This window comes from Pongo pygmaeus, chromosome 17 (assembly GCF_028885625.2).
Source record: "Pongo pygmaeus isolate AG05252 chromosome 17, NHGRI_mPonPyg2-v2.0_pri, whole genome shotgun sequence".
NCBI lineage: Eukaryota > Metazoa > Chordata > Mammalia > Primates > Hominidae > Pongo > Pongo pygmaeus.
In genome coordinates this window covers 70363422-70381708 of record NC_072390.2, presented here as the reverse complement: position 1 = coordinate 70381708, position 18287 = coordinate 70363422, and the positions used below count along the sequence as shown (strand labels likewise).

General features: G+C 40.4%; 1 protein-coding gene and 1 long non-coding RNA gene across 39 annotated transcripts in view; one reads left to right on the top strand and one right to left on the bottom strand.

The window, feature by feature from the left end:
* LOC129019141 (uncharacterized) overlaps positions 1-3385 on the bottom strand; it is a 30382-nt gene extending 26997 nt beyond the window's left edge. Inside the window, exon 1 of the long non-coding RNA XR_008495529.2 lies at positions 3208-3385. This is a non-coding gene — a long non-coding RNA (uncharacterized LOC129019141). The remainder of the gene's footprint in view (positions 1-3207) is intronic.
* The window catches only part of TCF4 (transcription factor 4), a 366378-nt gene that overhangs the window by 134171 nt on the left and 213920 nt on the right, over positions 1-18287 (top strand). The window lies entirely within an intron of this gene.

Below are 18287 nucleotides of genomic sequence, written 5' to 3'. Positions count from 1 at the left end.
GAAAACTGTTTTTGGAAGCCTTAATGTACAAAGAAAAAAGCATGACTACAAAGAAACATAATTTTTCAAAGCACGAATGAGATGTTACCTGACTTCATGGTTAGATATTTTGTTCTTTGCAGAAGTGTGAGTATTAGAAAATAGTAAAACCTGTACAATAATGGCAATCATTTGATGTTTGGAAGTTCCAAAGGTCAAATAATCTTTAGTAACTTCATAAGAACGAAACTGTGAATATAGATGTCAGCTCTAGAAATTTTAGTTCACCTTTTTAAATGCAGTGAAATTAGGTAGTGATACAAGCAGGCCCCTTTGCTAGTTCATTAGTTAGGGACGTCTTGGTGTGCTTCTTTTTTTTTTTTTTAATGACACCTTTCAGCTTGATGTTATCTCGATATCAACTCTTAAGTGTTGGACTTATAATGTGGCACAAGTAATTTCTGAGAAAGGGAATTATTAATTGTGGTCTTATTTGATTTTACTTTGGGAATTTTGATTTCTTTAATGTTAACTTTAAAATGCCCTCCTGAAATATTAACAAGTATGACTCGTCTGAGCCTCATCCCTGGTGTTTTTAGCAATCTTGATTGTTGAGCTAAGGCTGGTAGTCAGGAGTCAGGAGAACTCAGTTTTTTTTTTTTCTTCTACTTCTTCCTTTCTTCTTCTTCTTCTTCTCCTTCTCCTTCTTTTTCTTTTCTTTCTTCTTTTTTTTTTTTTTTTTTTTTTTGAGACAGAGTCTCTCTCTGTTGCCCAGGCTGGAGTTCAGTAGGATGATCTCTGAAGCCTCAACTTCCTGGGCTCAGGTGAGCCTCCCACTTTAGCCTCCTGAACAGCTGGGATGACAGGTGTACACCACCACATCTGGCTAATTTTTATATTTTTGGTAGAGATGGGGTTTTACCATGTTGGACAGGCTGGTCTTGAACTCCTGACCTGAAGCGATCTGCCTGCTTCAGTCTCCCAAAGCCCTGGGATTACAGGCGTGAGCCACCACGCCCAGCCAAGAATTGAGTTTTCTATTCTGTTTTGCTACAGCTGCCTGTGGGTCCTCTGGTCAGGTCATTTTCATGTCTTTAGATTGAGGGAAGAACAGCTCTTTAGGTGATCTCTGAGGTAATTTTATTAGCTAATGGTCCATTGATGTTTCAGATATGTCATTTTATCCTTATACTATATTTTCTCTTTGGAGATGTTTTATTGTTCTTTCTAATCCATTCATCTCTATTTTATGAATACCTTCAAGTGACTTTGCCAGTGATGTGCTTTCCAAATGTAATTCTTTAAAGCCAACTAAAATAGATATTCCTTTTATATCTCAGCTGATTCCAGATCTATAGCTAAGGAATTGGATTGGTTGGGGATAAATAAAATAATAACTCATTAAGTTGAGTCACCAGGAGAAAAGTTCTGTGCATAGATCAGTATTTAGCATAGAGGTTGTGGGACCTCAATAAATGACTGTCGAGTGAATCAGGGAATTAGATAGATAGGGTTTAAACGTTGAATCGTTGAATGAAAAGCCCATACATTAAAGTTACGCCTGTACCTTACTGTACCAAGAAGAAGACCCTAAACCAGAGCCAGTCATATAGAAATTCACATTTTATTCTATAGGACGATATCCTTGACTGGACAAAATATTCTTCCAAGATAGGAAACGGGCCATATTACAATGTGGCCTGTTTCAGTTTTCAGTACACCACAGATTATTTTATGTATAAGCGGAAATAAGTAAAATCAATAATATTTTGGGTCGGGCATAGTGGCTCATGCCTGTAATCCCAGCACTTTGGGAGGCCAAGGTGGAAGGATTGCTTGAGCCCAAGTGTTTGAGACCAGCCTGGGCAACATGGCGAGATCCTGTCTCTACAGATAATAAAAAAATTTGCTGGGTGTGGTTTTTTGCACTGATGGTCCCAGACATTCAGGAGGCTGAGGTGGAAGAACTACTGGAGCCTGGGAGGTTGAGGTCACTACAGTGAGCTGTGATTGTGCCACTGCACTCCAGCCTGGGTGACAGAGCGAGACCCCATTGCTAATAATAATAATACTTATTACTATATTTATATTTTTATAATTATAATTATATAATAATAATAATAATTACTATCATTATTGTAAATAATTTGAAAGGCCATTGAAAAACGTTGTGTTTCTGATATTGAGCTAAGATAACTGATTTCCTTTTGTCCAGTCAGAGAACATTTCCATTCTTCTCTCATTGGTCTTGTTTCCTTTCCGGCCTACTCTGTGATACAGCACAGTTAATGCTGTGATCCCCAAACACTTTTAGAGTCAAACTAGGTTTACTAATCTAAATCTTATAACATTTAGAAGAATTTCTAAACAGAAAAATGTTACTTGAAAACTATGGCCAACAGAGATGTATAGACCTTCTAAATACCAGTAGAAGATTTCTCACATAGAAAGTTATTGACCCAAAGAGAAGATAAATCATTTAAGCTTCACATAAAAGTAAAAAGCAATTTGTATCAGGTAGGAATGCTTTTGCTTCGAAGTAATGGAAAATGTGACTAATGATGGCTTAAGAATAATTTTTCTCATTCTAGAAGTCTGGTGGTAGGCCCCTGCTGGAAGTGGTTTGCAGCTCAGTGATGTCAGGGCTGGTGGCTCTGTGATTCTTTTGTCCTTTCCCTCATTGTCTAAAGATGGGAGTCACAGCTTCTGGTGTCAAGTTCAGGTTTGATGCAGAAAGAAGGGGAAGGATGAGTTGAGTGGTGTCTCCCCACCACACTGCTTCCCCATAACCCAGGCCATCTCCAGCTGCTGAGGTTGGGGCAGGGCTGGGAATGCAGCCTGGGAAATAGACAGGAGAAAAGCGAGTTGGGGACTCATACTGGGCTTACTAACTTTCAGTGTTCAATTCACACTTTAATTTTTTAAAGAGAAAAATATATAATTTTCTATTTAATAATTGTGAAAATTAAGAACAGGGCCTTAACTTTCATATAATAAAAAATATATAAAAAGATGTCTCAACTCTAATTTCTGGTCAGCAAGTTAGAGAGGAAGATGGAGTAGGAAAAGAGATATTGTAAAGAGGAAGGTGGAGAAAGTCCAGGCATGAGCGTCTTGCATGGGAAGGAGCGTGAGGTCTGCTGTTTGCGTCTCACCTTCAAGACCTGTGCCTTCATTGTCCTAAGCCCTTGAGCAAGGCAGCAACCAGCCAAAGCCAGCTCTCCTTACCTCTGCTTTCCCCAGAACCTTCTCTTTTAGGTCTCTGGCTTGACTTTCTGCCAGCCTGTCCAGGGCACCCTTGTCACGCAACAGGCCTGTAGCTCCAGCCACCAACCACTCTTTTCTCCAGTCCCCTGGGTGGTCTTTGGCAGAGCCAAAGGCCAGGCTTTACTCCCAGTGCCTCCTGCTGCACCCATCCAGAGCAGGCCTGACACCCTGGAGCACGTCCCTGGGACATGCTGCTACAAGTGACAGACAAAGATCTTTCTCCTGGACCACTGCCCAAACAGTTTCCAGGGAACTTACCTCCAACAACCTGCCATGTCACCATGAAACACTCAGACAAGAATGCCTACTGCCTAGGGGAGAAAACCCTCTACTTTCTTTTAATACGTACACAATTGCAGTTGTTGATTTTTAATGTGGAGGATTAGGTGCAGCCAAAACACATTTAGTTTTAGACAACATGCCAAGACTGGATGAAATTGTGAGAGCTGGATCCAACTTTTGTCCAGAAGTTTCCCAACCCTATTAAACCGTCTCATGTCATGAATCAGACACATTGGAACAGAGGCAGGGGGAAGGACCATCTATCATTAAAGGTAACCAGGATGTGAAATAAACAGTGCTGCTTTTATTTAGTAGAAAAAGTTTTTCTCTAGGTTTTTACATTTTTATTTATTTTCATGTTTTTATTTACTTACTTTCTTTTTAGACACAGAGTCTCACTCTGTCACCCAGGCTGGAGTACACTGACATGATTATAGCTCACTGCATCTTCAAACACCTAGGCTCAAGTGATCCTCCCACTTTAGCCTCCCAAAGTTCTGGGATGACAGGTGTGAGCCACTGTGCCCGGCCAATTCTCTAAGTCTTTCCTTGGGAAGATAGTTTCTTTGAATTTTGCATAAGCCCTATATTTAAAATGTGTCTGTGACAGTATTAACCAGTACCCTACTTCTTGACTGGATCTTGGGCGGCGGGGGTGCGATTAAACACTTTGCATTTCTCAAACCTCTCATTATGCCATGGCTTCAGGAGAATAACATCAGTATACTTAAGGAATCCTGAACCTCACGTCCTTGAAACTTGTGTGTCCACCTTAAGTGCTGTATTCATCCTCATTAAAAATAAGACTGCTTTCTTTGTTCACATTATACATTCTTAGAACCAAAGAAGCAAAGGAGCTGTTTTGAGCACTGTACGTCTTACAAGGTGTCATGGGACAGTGGATTCTAGGTCTTCAGGGGTCACTTCAGCATAATTCTTGGCTTTTCACTTGCTAGTGATGGGTGATGGGACACTGGGCAAATTTCTTCAGAGCCCCCATTTTCTGGTTTCCCAGGTGAGGACAGGGATGCCAGCCTGGCCCACCCCTCCCAGGCTCACTGAGAAAGGTGTGGTGATGTGATACACTTTGTAATCACTGTGCTCTGCTGTGTGACTGTTAGGGCATTGCAAGGCTAAACACTGGTCATCTGTCATTTTCGTCTGGGTAATGAATGGAAAAATCTATAGACTTTGGGGTTTTGGGTGGTAGCAATTTTAAAATACCTATACCTTCTAAAGAGATTGGAACAGAAGGCAGGAGCAGGTGGAGGTAGTATAGAACGTTCACTTCTGTAAACATCAAAACCAAAATGAAAAGGCTTCTTTTTTAGCCAGTCCACAAAACAGTAATCCTATAAAATAAGTACCTCTTTGGGGACAGCTGTGTTGGATTCAGATGCTCCCTTTTGTGAAATATTTGCCAGCAGCCATATTTCTCTCCATTTTACATGTTCTCAAGTTTCATCTTTAAACACAAGGCCAAGAACACCCTGTTGTGGTGTTTGAGTGGTGAGTCTAGGGAGAACCCACTGACAAATGCAGATTTCTTTGCCTGTGTTGTAGGTCATCTGAATAATGGAATCACTACAAGGTACGATGGTTTTCATCAAGGCGATAGTTTTACAAATACCTTCCATGTTCTCGGGAATGTTTTGGAGACAGTCCTATTCCACTTCATTTCTTTCTTCTCCACAGATGCTTGGTATAGAATGTTGCCTCTGTATATGGGATTATTCTCTCATTCCCTTTACTCCACAGATGCTTGGTATAGAATGTTGCCTCTGTATTGGATTATTCTCTCATTCCCCTTACTCTTAAGAGTTTTTGAATCTGAAGGAAGCATGTTTTGTTTTGAGTAAAAGGAGGTGTTCAGTGGATCTCATTTTCTTTTCTTTTGTGGAATATCAGGCCTAGGAACTAACAGTTGCAAAATATATGGAGCATAGGTTGAGATTAAATTAAATTTATTTCTAAGTGGTTAATAGACACAGTTCAAACATTTTTCATCTTCTTGATGATTGCTTATTAATCACTCCTTAATTCCTTGACACATTTATTAATAGGAAAAATTGTTAAGGAAGCATCATTTGAACGTAGTATAAAATACAGCTGGTTATATTGTTTATGTTTAAGATAAAACATTTAAAGCTTTCACGTAGGTTGAAAATGCCACAGGAGAACTAACATGGGGGAAGTGGTGGATGGTGGACCTAGCAGAGCACTGTGGTCAGCTGGGCATTGCTGTGAGCACCAGCTCAACACTCTCCGGTTCTGTGACCTTGGGCAAGTTTCTTTAGCACTGTGATGAAATTTCTCATCTAAGTAGTTGCCCTGTGTTTAAATGAAATAACGTAAAGCCACCTGGCCCTAAAATTCAGTTAATGCAAATTATTATTACACCTACTATTATATTATCTAGTCTGTTTTTCTGTTCATTGGGTCCGATCAGCTTGGCAAAAGTGATATGCAAACTTGGGCATCATGTAGTGAATTCTGGCAGAACGTGGAAGTGATTAATTAAATGCCACCCCCTCGTGGGCCATATTAAAGCTGAATGAAAATAGAAAGTGTGTAATATCTGATAACATTTGGTGGAGAAGGGGGAGACAGAAAAATTGAAGGATAAGAGAAAAGAAGACACATATAAAGCTAATTTTAGAGCGATAGATCGCAAAGTAAGATTTTCTAGCTTTGTATCATCAGCATTGGCTTGGCTTTCTGAGTCTCGAAATTACTAGGTTGCTAACTGGCCGTGCCTTTTCCTCACCTTGGCTATTCAGACCAAGCTGTACTCTTAACAGCTCAGTAGCCAAATCTGAATGCGTCAGATATAAGCATAAACTCTTTATGTGTAACTGATTGCACTTAATTGGGCAATATCAAATCATGGAAGAAAATTTATTAGTGACCCTGTCTCCTTCAGAACTTTCAGAGTAATTGGAAATGAGCCTAATATCCATGTTTTTGAAAGCTTTAACAATTGGTCTACTGACAGGATTAAATTCATACTTTATATGGTGTGCATGTTTTTTCATGCTTAAGTTTTTTTCCTTATTTATTGATGGTCTTACAAATATTATTTGGAAATTGAGATGAAGTGAGCACAGATCTTAAATATCTTGGCAGACCGCCTCAGTAGCTGTGGATGATCCCTGTTAGCTAGAGAAAAACCAGGAAAAAAAACCCAACCTGGTACACAATAGTTTACGAAATGATCTTTGTGTGATTTTGAACAAGCTGTTTTTCATTTTAATCTGTTTCCTTGTTTCTGTTACTGACCTAACTCATGGAGATGTGGCCAGGGGAGGGTGGGAGAGCTCTCTGAATTTTTTTGTTTCTCCTGAAATAAAACAGTTCTAAATAGACATACTTCTGTGTGATTACATTTTCCATTTTTCGCAAAGTCCTAGGTATAGTTTGAACACCAATTGAGAATAAAAGAAGCTGCCTTCTCCCAGTCTTTTCAAGGCATTTTAATAGTTAATGAGATTTTGCCCCTTACCCTTATGAGTTTCATTTGGTTCTGAAATAAAAATTTATTCTGTCAGCTGAGCTGATACTAGTTTAAGAGTGGAATTGAGTTCACACCTGCTCTGGCATAAAAAGCCTCTATGTGACTTCTTTAAAATATTCACAGAGCAGAATAAGAGAGAGTACTCACTATCTCTACAATTGTAATAACTACACGATAATGTTGCTTGCAAGCACTTTAGAGAAGCTGCTCTATAAATTGACTCTAATCTGCTGATATTGTCCACAGATAGATGCCTCCCCTAAGTCACCTGTGTTCCTCAAGGTGGAATGCGGTTGTGGAAATGCAGTTGGTTTGTGTAGGCAGTGGGTTTACATTAACACTGTAAAGTGTACGTATGGGAAAATCTTTGCATTTGCTGGGCCATTTAGCCGTTCAAGACATGGTCCGTTAGTCAGGCTACGTACAATGGGTTTTCTGAGTGTTCTAGTTAAAGAGCAGGATGTGTAAAGTAGTATACATTTAGGCGGATAATTAATAATTAGTGTGGGCTTGTAAGGCTGTAATAGAATATATAAATTTCAACACCTGTTAAAGTTTTATCAGAGCAGATCACCTTTCCTTACTGTGAGAGAATATTCCCGTCTGTAGAAAAATAAAGTGCTTCCACTACACGTGAAAAACCTTTATGATGAAAGGAGGACCGGTTTTTGTAACAAATATTATTTTCCATGGTCACTGTGATTAGGTGACATTTTAGCAGTCACATTTAAAAAGCGTTCCTAGACAATAGTATTTTGTATGGGTTTGACTGTAGGTGGCAAAACACTGCATAGAAACAATATTTTAGTGCATTCTAATATTCAGATACAGTTTACTTGTCAAAGAAGCCACCTCCCCCCCCACATTATCCCCCCACAAAACAATAGGGTTGTTCATTTTATAAGTTCATCACAAGTAAATATTCAGAGCGAAAGCCTTTTCTAGTGGCTACGTTGGAAGGGGTAGAGAAGATGAAACATAGATCCCAAGTTCAGTTTTTGGCTTTGGTTGTATCATAAGCAGTTTTTACACTTCATATCTTAGCTGTCTTCATTTTCAGACATAGAGGAAGTGCTCCCTTACAGCAGTGAGGGAAAGGGCAAATGATATATTTGTGAAAGCAAAGCAGACTATCTTACTGCTTTAAAAGTTTCATTGGCTGCTTGATAAATAAAATTAACATGTTATCGATATGTCTGCAATCATATGGTCCTCAGTATATGTATTTTTTTAAGCCATCTATATAAATTCCGTTTATTCTAGAAGCTGCCCAAAATGATAAACTTCAACACTCAAATGAGTCTTTGGTTCGTACAGTCATTCACCCAGCAAGTACTTTTGGAAAGCTAGTGATCTGCAAGCCCTATGTTAGGTACTAGACAGTGGCATGCTACTTTTCTTGCTTTCAACTTGGCCCACATCCTAATAAAAGAATCAGGTAGATATCAGATAATTACAATTCAGGGAGTTGGGGAAATAATCCATGTGTTCCCAGGGTGTTGTTGCATACATATCAGGGATACTCCACCATCAGCTTCCTCATAATAATGTCCAATCTTTTTTTTTTTTTCTTTTTTTGAGACAGGGTCTCACCCCGTCCTTCAGGCTGGAGTGCAGGGGTGCTTACTGCAGCTTCAAACTTCTGGGCTTAAGATCTTCCCTCCTCGGCCTCCTGGTAGCAGGGACTATGGGCACGTGCCACCACACCTGGCTAATTTTTTCTATTTTTATTTTTTGTAGAGACAAGGTCTCGCTCTGTTGCACAGGCTACTCTGGAACCTCTAGCCTCAAGCAGTCATCCTGCCTTGGCCTCCCAAAGATTACAAGTGTGAGCCACTGTGCCCAGCTTGGCTAAGATTTTTTTTTTTTTTTTTTTTGAGACAGAGTCGCACTCTGTCCCCAGGCTGGAGTGCAGTGGCGCGATCTCGACTCACTGCGAGCTCTGCCTCCTGGGTTCACGCCATTCTCCTGCCTCAGCCTCCCAAGTAGCTGGGACTACAGGCGTCCGCCACCATGCCCAGCTAATTTTTTTTGTATTTTTAGTAAAGACAGGGTTTCACCGTGTTAGCCAGGATGATCTCGATCTCCTGACCTCGTGATCCGCCCGCCTTGGCCTCCCAAAGTACTGGGATTACAGGCGTGAGCCAGCACCCGGCCTGGCTAAGATTTTTGAGTACTCACTGTGTACCAGGCACTTGCTAAGTACTTTACACATACTATCCTGCTTACTCCTTATAATAAACTTCTTTGTTAGTCATTGTCATTACCATTTTACAAAGGAGGCAATTGAGGATCAGAGAGATTAGGTTACTTGCCCAGTGTTGTGTAGCTGGTAAGTGGCAGAACCCAGATTTGAAGCGAGATCTGCTGAACTCTAAAGCCTTGTCCTTACCCACCACTGCAGTGCCTCCTTTGTAGAGAATTTAGAAAGAATTCCCAGAGGTGGAATAGCAGCTAAACATGGTTTCAGCTGCAACTAGTAGAATACCTGATAACAATAGTAGGTTAGTAAAACAAAGGGGTTTTTCCCATTCATTTTAGGAGGTGTCTGGAGGCAGGAGGTTGCCTGTGTGAGTTCAGCAAATCGATGTTTCTGTCTTCCCATTCTGCCCTCCTCAGCATGCTGATTTTCATTCTTCAGCTTTTTCCTCTCCTCTTGCATTTCTTTCTTGCATGCTGGCCCTTGAGCCTCACACACCACATTAGAGTCCCCTAAAGGAGGCAGGGGAAGCAGAGATTAGGGTAGCATTTATCCTTACATATAACTATTCCATCCAGGAAGGGGGAAAAACATTACCAGAATCTGGTGGCCTTGAGCAGGATTCTGCTAACAACTTATTGGCTAAACCGCTAGCAGACATCTACCCATAGCTGCAAGGGAAGCTTGGAATGTGAACTCTTAGAGTCATGGTTGGGTCTCTGACTCAAGAGACAGGCAAGGGAGGAGGGAGTTAGGAATGGCTATTGTATGGATCAACATGAATTTTCTTAATAATATACGTGGTAATGCCTCAGCTTCATCTTAAAGGTGAGTTAGAACTATCCTGATGGGAAAGAAAATTACCACTTGGTAGAGATGCTTGAGCAGAGCCTTGGGAGCTGGAAGATGTAACAGGAATACTGGAACTGAAGTCATTCTATGAGATGACTATGACATGTAGTTCCACAGAGGAAGGGATGACAGGTTGATATGGTTTGGCTGTGTCCCCACCCAAATCTCATCTTGAATTATAGCTCCCGTAATCCCCACATGTTGTGGGAAGGACCTGATGGGAAGCAATTGAATCATGGGGGGTGAGTTTTTCCCATGCTGTTCTTGTGATAGTGAATACATCTCACAAGATCTGATGGTTTTATAAAGGCCAGTTCCCCTGCACATGCTATCTTGCCTCCCACCATGTAAGACATGCTTTTGCTTCTTCTTTGCCTTCCACCATGATTGTGAGGCTTCCCCAGCCATGTGAAACTGTGAGTTCATTAAACTCCTTTTTCTTTATAAATTATAATTATTTATAAATTATAATTAAAATCTATAAATTGTCCCATCTCAGTTATTTCTTCATAGCAGTATAAAAATGCTCTAATACGCAGGTGAAGCTGGAATAGAAACCTGGCCCCAGAGAAATGAAGGGTCTCTTGTGTTTAGGAGTGGAAGATGTCAGATTTTCAGTAAAGCATGTGGTAAACTACTCAAGGATTGATTTTAAATAGTGAGATACCATGATATGATTTATGATTTAGGACACTCAAGCAACTGTGAATAGGACGCAACTTGAGGGCAAGGAGATTACTCAGGAGGTGATTAAGGCAATTCCAAGAGGAAATGATGAGATTGAGCTCTGGACTGGGAACAATGAAGAGGAGGATGGATTTGAGTGATATTAAAATGATGGAAATGGTTGGACTTGGTAACTGATGGGCAAGGCAAGGGTTGTCCTTGGCTTCTTGGTGTCTGGCTTGGGCCACTTGGTGGATGGCAGTGCCATTTGTTAAGATGTAGAATATGTGAGGAGAAGTAGGTCATGGGGGATTAAGGTGGTCAGTTCAGTTTTGGAAATAATGAGTTTTTGACATGTCTGTGGGTGGACAGATTTGTGATTCTGCGTTGGGATTGCAGATTTGGCACACAATATTAATATTTCATAGTTGAAGTCATGGGAATAGATAAGTTCCCCAAAGAGAGACATGAACCACCACCAACAAGGCAATTCATTGCATTGTGACAGCTCCAACTTTTAGAAAGTTCTCAATTCTATAGCTATCAGCCTGAAATACTCATTTTTCCCTCTGAAGCTAACTAGTATTATGTATTGTCTCTCTTTCCACATGTTTTGAAGGATGCTAATCTTGGCTTCCTTCAAAAGCACAACTCGAAAACTTTCAACACATCATAGAACATGGTTTAATCACACCTTGTATTCCCGGTCACCATCCTCTGCTGTGTTCTAGTTCATCTCTTTTTCCCTCCAAGTGGTGAATCCAAGTCTTCCCCTAGTATTCCAGATCTGGTTTGATCAATAGTGGATCTGCTCTCATTTTTAGTGTTAATGCAGTCTAAGATTCCATGTATACATTCATATTTTAACTGAAATGAGCTTTTGACTGAAAATAGAGCTTGTGGTCCACTAAAATCATTAAGTGTTTTTAACATTAATTGCTTTACAACCAGGGCTTCCACAAATTGTGTAGAATGGGACTTTATACGTATCCTCATCTGATTTCTTCGTGTTGGTTTTGGTCTGCAAATGTGCAATAATTCTGTCCTTTCACTCTGTTGATATAGGAAGTGAGATGGTGTGATGCTTAGGAATGCAAACTCTTGGGTTTATATCCTGGCTCTGCCCACCCTTTACTACCTGGGCGACATCTAAGTTGCTTTCTCTGAGTCACAGTTTCCTCATCTCTGTGTTGAAGATATTATAAAATCCATCTGTTGGGATTGTTGGGTGAAATAAATGAGGTAATGCAAGTATAATGCATAGAGGAATCCCCAGAATATCATCAACACTCAGTAATATTTCCCTGTTACTATCGTAGGGCATATTAGGAGTTAATGGCGCTATTTTTATGATTGTAGATCCTTTCTCTACTTTCAGTGTTCTTTCTGGAATACTTTCAGTATCTCTTTCTGGAGAGAAAGTTTAAGGCAAATGGTTCATCTGTGACGAATGGAAGAAGGAAATGTGGTTCTTGATTTTGAGTTGTGTGATGAACCCAAATTTACCAGGCAATAGATAGGATATGATGATTACTAAATTTGCCATTGACTGATAGTTAACTGGCTACCTTGTTGGGTCTCTTGAGAAAAGAACTAAAACAAGAACAACAACAACAAAAGCTTAAAATTACCTGAAAAGATGTCTCTTTACCTACACCTAATGTTAAGGCAGAAAATTCCAAGGTGAGCCAGCTACTCAATACAGGTGTTGAAGGTTATGTGAAAATTCAGGTTAACACTAATGATAGATTGAGAGGTAACTGTTTGCTTTACAAACTGCTTGCCAGAGGATGCCCATATTAGACTATGAAAATTAGACTCATGGCAAATTTTCAGAAACATGATTCTTGTGATAAACAAGCTATCTGGAGGGTGATGTGTGAGCTCACAGGGGAGTTTTAAGAACAGGTTTCTGTTGTTGGACAGTAACCTGACAGCTAGGCATACTCGGAGGGAGGGCATAGATTAGTATCCAACAACCTGTTTTAAAACCAAGCAATGGGACCCCATACAAGGTCCAGGTTGACCCGAACCAAGGTTAGATGAACCTGACTTGTTTTTATAGTAAACGTCACAATGGTGACAAGCCAGCAGGGTCATCAGCACACTGTTTGCAGCTACAGACTTCCCACTGGACAAACCATTTTCAGCTTCCTCTGTTTGGTCACACCCACAAGAAGTACGAATGGTATATTTAAAAAGCTAGTCCATCTTGGTTCATTTATACCAGTGTGTAGGATTTCTGTAGACTCTGGGCTGGTTACAACCTAGAGCTGCAGAAGGGTGCAGAGCTTCATGTGTTCATTCTGTACTGTGATAAAGTTCTTTGCACGTTTGTGGAAATGCAAAAGTTCTTCTATGCACCTGACTTCTGTTCCGGTCATTTCCTTGTATATGGGTTTTGATCTGGTGTGATTGGAAGAGGGAAGCTACACATTCTGAGATCTCAGATTTCATTGTATCCAATTATTTATAAGACCTGAGAGGTGCTTTATTAGTTAGGAAGCACTGCAGATTTTCTCTGTAGCTTTTAAAAATCATCCTGACTTCCTATGTGTTATTTTTTGCATTGGCACCCATTGCCAATGCTATGTCTTAGAAGAGCCGAGACTTGTGGCCAATAATCCTTAGAAACTGATGGGGCTGCAGAATTTATTTCTCTATCACCCTTTTTGAAAATAAAATAAAGTTATGTTTTTCATTTACATGGTTGGACAAATTGGGGTCTTTAAAATAAAACCTACTTCCCCTTTTCATTCTTTTTCTGATCATTTGTAGCAAAAGCTTAGTGGTTTTCTGTAGAACTGCTTTGTTTTAAAAATCAAATTGAAGACCAACTTGATTCTGCCTGCAGAGCAAAGCTATCTGCCTTTTTAGAAAATCTGGATGGTTAAATTGGAAGCACGTTCTGCACATGGTTTAGCAGTTAGTAGCCTGGAAAATGACCCAATAGCCAAGATAGTTTTTTTTTTTTTTTTTTTTTTTTTTAATCTTCATTGTAAGTGCTTGTTTAAAGTTTAAGCTTGTAATTGACTATTTTGCACATTGTTCATTGTTAATCCTTTTCAGGCTGTTATAGTTTTGTAAATACATTGCCTGCGAAGTTGTGTCAGTGGAGGAACATTAGTGCTATAAGAAAATCCAGTGAAATGTGCTTAAAAGCATTACCAATTAGCGCATGGGACTGGATCACCGCGATTTCTTAGTGATCCTAGAGAAGTCAGTTTCAGTTGACTTCCCATTTATTTAAAATGGGTATGACAACGTTCTTTTTGGAGAATAGGGCAGCACACAAATGCACACTATGCTGTGGCCTGCTGAAGAGTTTCCACTGATTTGTAACTATATTACTCAATATTGCTTTGTAGCACCCTTAGTCTAATCCACATTGAAGGGGCAAAATCCTTCTGTATCTTACTTATTATACGATTGTATAATACATATGTTACTTTATATATAATATATAGTAGTACTTATTTTACTATTTTTATTCATTATAATGAAAATAACAAATTTATTGGGTGGTATCTACCATCTAGCTCAAGCTGTTCTATTTTGTATTGTTTAAATTTGAGAAAAGCTAATATTGGTTAATAATTAAAGGTTACAAAAATTGTAGTGGGAAAGGAGTTAAATTCTGTCTCTCAGATAGTAAAGACTGCCAGAACATGGACATAATCATGGGAAGTAATAGGGTGGATAGAATGTGATTTATCTGTGTATGTTAAAGAAAGAAAAATAGTGATTGTGAATGTACTGAATATAGCTTAAGCTATTTATCATTATGTACAAATGGAAACTTACATAAAACCCCTGTTGATTAAGTTTTATCTGAAACAAAGGATATGATTGGAAGTGGAGAATGGGAGAGTATTTTAAGAGCATATGATAATCCAGCTAGAAGCTTCAGCAAGTCTGTGGTCAAACTAGAGAATAGAAAGAAAGAGCAAGGAAGCTTGATTTGGTTATGCAAATTTGGAGCACACATAGGAGTTTGGACCTAATGGATTGTTGCACTGGATTTGGTCATCAAATGATGCTTTTCATAGCAAATATTATCTGAGCCATTAATTCAAACACTGAGAAATTCAGGCCTTGTGTAGGCAGAACTGCAGCCTTTTTATCCCTCAAAACAAAATGTAAAAGTTGGCCTTGATGGTTAGACCTTATAAAGAAGAATAAGGGGGGGGGGGGAAAGGAACAAGTCGTGAAGGAAAAAGCACCCAGAGTGGAAACAGGCATGCATATTCAGACATAAATCCAATAAACAGACACCCCAAAGTTATGCTGTGTAAGAATAGACACGCAGTAAGAAATTTCCAGCTATCAGGCTAACAGGATGGAAAACTGGAGAGCACAGAGCAATTACTTACGAAGAAAGAGGCACAGTTGACATCAAGTGTTATAGAGGAGACTGGCATGATTACAGGAAGATGTTGAGAATATCAGAAAACATCCCCAAATTAAGAGTGCCAAAAAGAAGAAAGATTACCGATGAGATCATGATAAATAATAATGAGCTGTTTCTCAAAGCACCTGAAGAAGGGGCCTGAAAAGTGGTTTGTCAAGCCTGGAAGACAGAGAAAGGGTAATGTATTGACGGACGATGGAGACACTGCTAAAAAATACATGAAATTTTCACCCCAGTGTTCACAAAGGAGGAGGTGGTTGGGGACAGATGCCAGACACAGACACAAATTTCCCAGGGGAGAATGAAAAAATATAAAAGAAATCAGGATCGTGCTAAAACAGGTGATCAAGGGGTGAGTAGAAGAAAACAAATAAAACCCCAAAGCTTAGCAGTAGTCACCTAAAAATCTTCAAGAAGTGAGAACAAAGAAGCTAACAAGAAGAGGAAAAACATACCTGCATCACTTAGAAAGGCTGGAAAGTATTTTCATGTGTGTGTGTTTTTATCCAGTTCATTTGTTAGACTAGCCCTTTTGAAACTTGTCCTTAAAGGAAATAAGATAGAATACTTAAAGAAAAATGATCGTGGCCGGGCATGGTGGCTCACGCCTGTAATCTCAGCTCTTTGGGAGGCCGAGGCAGGCAGATCATTTGAAGCCAGGAGTTCGAGAACAACCTGGCCAACATGGTGAAACCCCGTCTCTACTAAAAATACAAAAAATTAGCCAGGCGTGGTGGCACGTGCCTGTAGTCCCAGCTACTCAGGAGGCTGAGGCAGGAGAATTGCTTGAACCCGGGAGGCGGCGGTTGCAGTGAGTTGAGATCGTGCCATTATACTCTAGCCGTGGTGACAGAATGAGACTCCGTCTCAAAAAAAAAAGAAAAAAGAAAAAAGAAAAATGATCATTTAAGTGGCCTTGAATAACCAAGACATCTTTCCTGCTAAGTTCTTTTCAAGTTACCCATTATGCCCAGGGTTTAATGTTTACTGTGCTTATTAAGGATGATTTTTGTGTCCTAGGTGATCAGTGAGTCCTTGATTGGGCCAGTATTTACTGGATGGATGCTTCTTAGTGCCAGGGAGTGCGCTAGATCCTGGACTACAGGGATGGAAAAGATAGATACTTTCTGAGGGTTTTTGAAGTCACTTCTTCCGCACTCATATAAGCAGCCCCACCTCTTTCCAGGCATTGATTTCAGTGTGTTCATCATCCCTGGTCTTGTTTTTAACCAGTTACTTGATGGGCAAAGGTCTGGAGAGGGGCAGCCTCCTTTGTTGCTGGCTCTGTGTGCTGTGCTGTCCTCAGTGTGGTGCCTGCTTTTTGCCCTCATCCTCAGATGTGGACCCCTCTCTTCCCAAGCTCTCCTCCATCCCCTGTGCTGCAAACAAAACTCCTTGTTTGTTGCTCCCCATCAGTGGCCACGAAGGAATTTACAAACCCCTCATCCTCCTACTGTTTTGGAATTCATGAAGTTCTTGCCCTGAGCAAGAGGCTATACTTTCAAAAGTACTTTTTCCTTTCTTGATTTTCCCACCCCTCTGCCTTTCAACCCCTGCCCCGCCCTGGTGCACACACCTCCGTCCCAGGCTGATAACTCCCATCTCTATTTGAACCACCCACCCCCTTCTCTTGGCCTCTGTCAATTTTAGGGCTCAGCAAAACTGGGCTTACTAAAAACACCTTTCAATTTCTGTTCTCAGCATTAATCTGTCTTTGCTTAGTGTTCAAAGAATACTTTAAGATACTCATTAATGCAAACACTGCTATGAGGAGGGAGCTTCACTTCGGTCCCTTCTTCTCACCTTCAGATACTACTGTAACAGCTGCCTGGGAATGGAGTATGGAATGTTTCAGAGAAGCTGCTTCTGAGTGTGTAGGAGAGGACTGAAGAAACTTTTATCCAGTACACAGTTTTGTCCTGTAGTCCTTGTTCCCATGGCCAAAAGTCTTCCTGGTAAAATTAATCTCCAGTGCTACCTTTCCTACTAGGACTGCAGGTGGTGACTTGTGGTTGAAACAGACTCCCGTGGTCCCTTGATTCTCATATGTAATGTTCCACATTCAGGTGTCTCTGAAAGCTGCTATATTTCATCCAACGGAGAAGGGTCCATTGAGCTACATCACTTTCTTTTTTCACATTTGCATTTTTTTATGTAGAATTGCAGTTTGGTTGGCTTTTTTTCTGGGAATAGATCACTCTTTTGGGGACTGTCAGACTTGGTCCCTGCCCCGGGTGAGTTTGCCATCTTATTGAGGGGGATACTAACATGTGCGAGACAACTATAATCACAGCAATACCAACCCCACCTCAATGGCTGAGTGACTAATGAGAGGAGAGAGTGAGGGGCTGAGCAGAGGCCTCTAGGAAGCAGCTGTGGTCAACCTTAGCCTACATTTACTTTTTTTTTTTTTTGAGATGAAGTCTCACTCTGTCACTCAGGCTGGAGTGCAGTGGTATGATCTCTGCTCACTGCAACCTCCACCTCCCAGGTTCAAGCAATTCTCCTGTCTCAGCCTCCCGAGTAGCTGGGATTACAGGCGTGCGCCACCACACCCAGTTAATTTTTGTATTTTTAATAGAGACGGGGTTTCACCATGTTGGCCAGGCTGGTCTCAAACTCCTGACCTCAAGTGATCCGCCCACCTTGGCCCCCGAAAGTGCTGGGATTAGAGGCGTGAGCCGCTGTGCCTGGCCTAAACCTATATTTACTTTGAATTTCACTATAGTCTACCGTTTCCTGATGCCTTATATATCTGACATATATCTGATGAGTGACATTCTTGAGATGTCTGCCCAGGACTCCTGAACCCCATGAGAAATAAGATTGCACTTTGCACTTCTTCAATCTTGCTGTGCATCTGAGTAACGTGTGGCCCATTCATACACTGCAGATGCCTGGGCTCTGTCTGTGAGATTCTGTGTTTAGAGGCCTGTGCTGGGATCTAGGCTTCCGTTATTTAAACAGGAATTTCTGACCTACACATTGCTTCAAAAAATTGTCATTTTTGTTTTCAAAATTGTTATTTTTTCTTGAACTCAATACTTATTTTTAAATCCTTTTTTTTTTCACTCAGGAAAAGTGAATCATCACCTACTTAGCACCTAATTATTTAC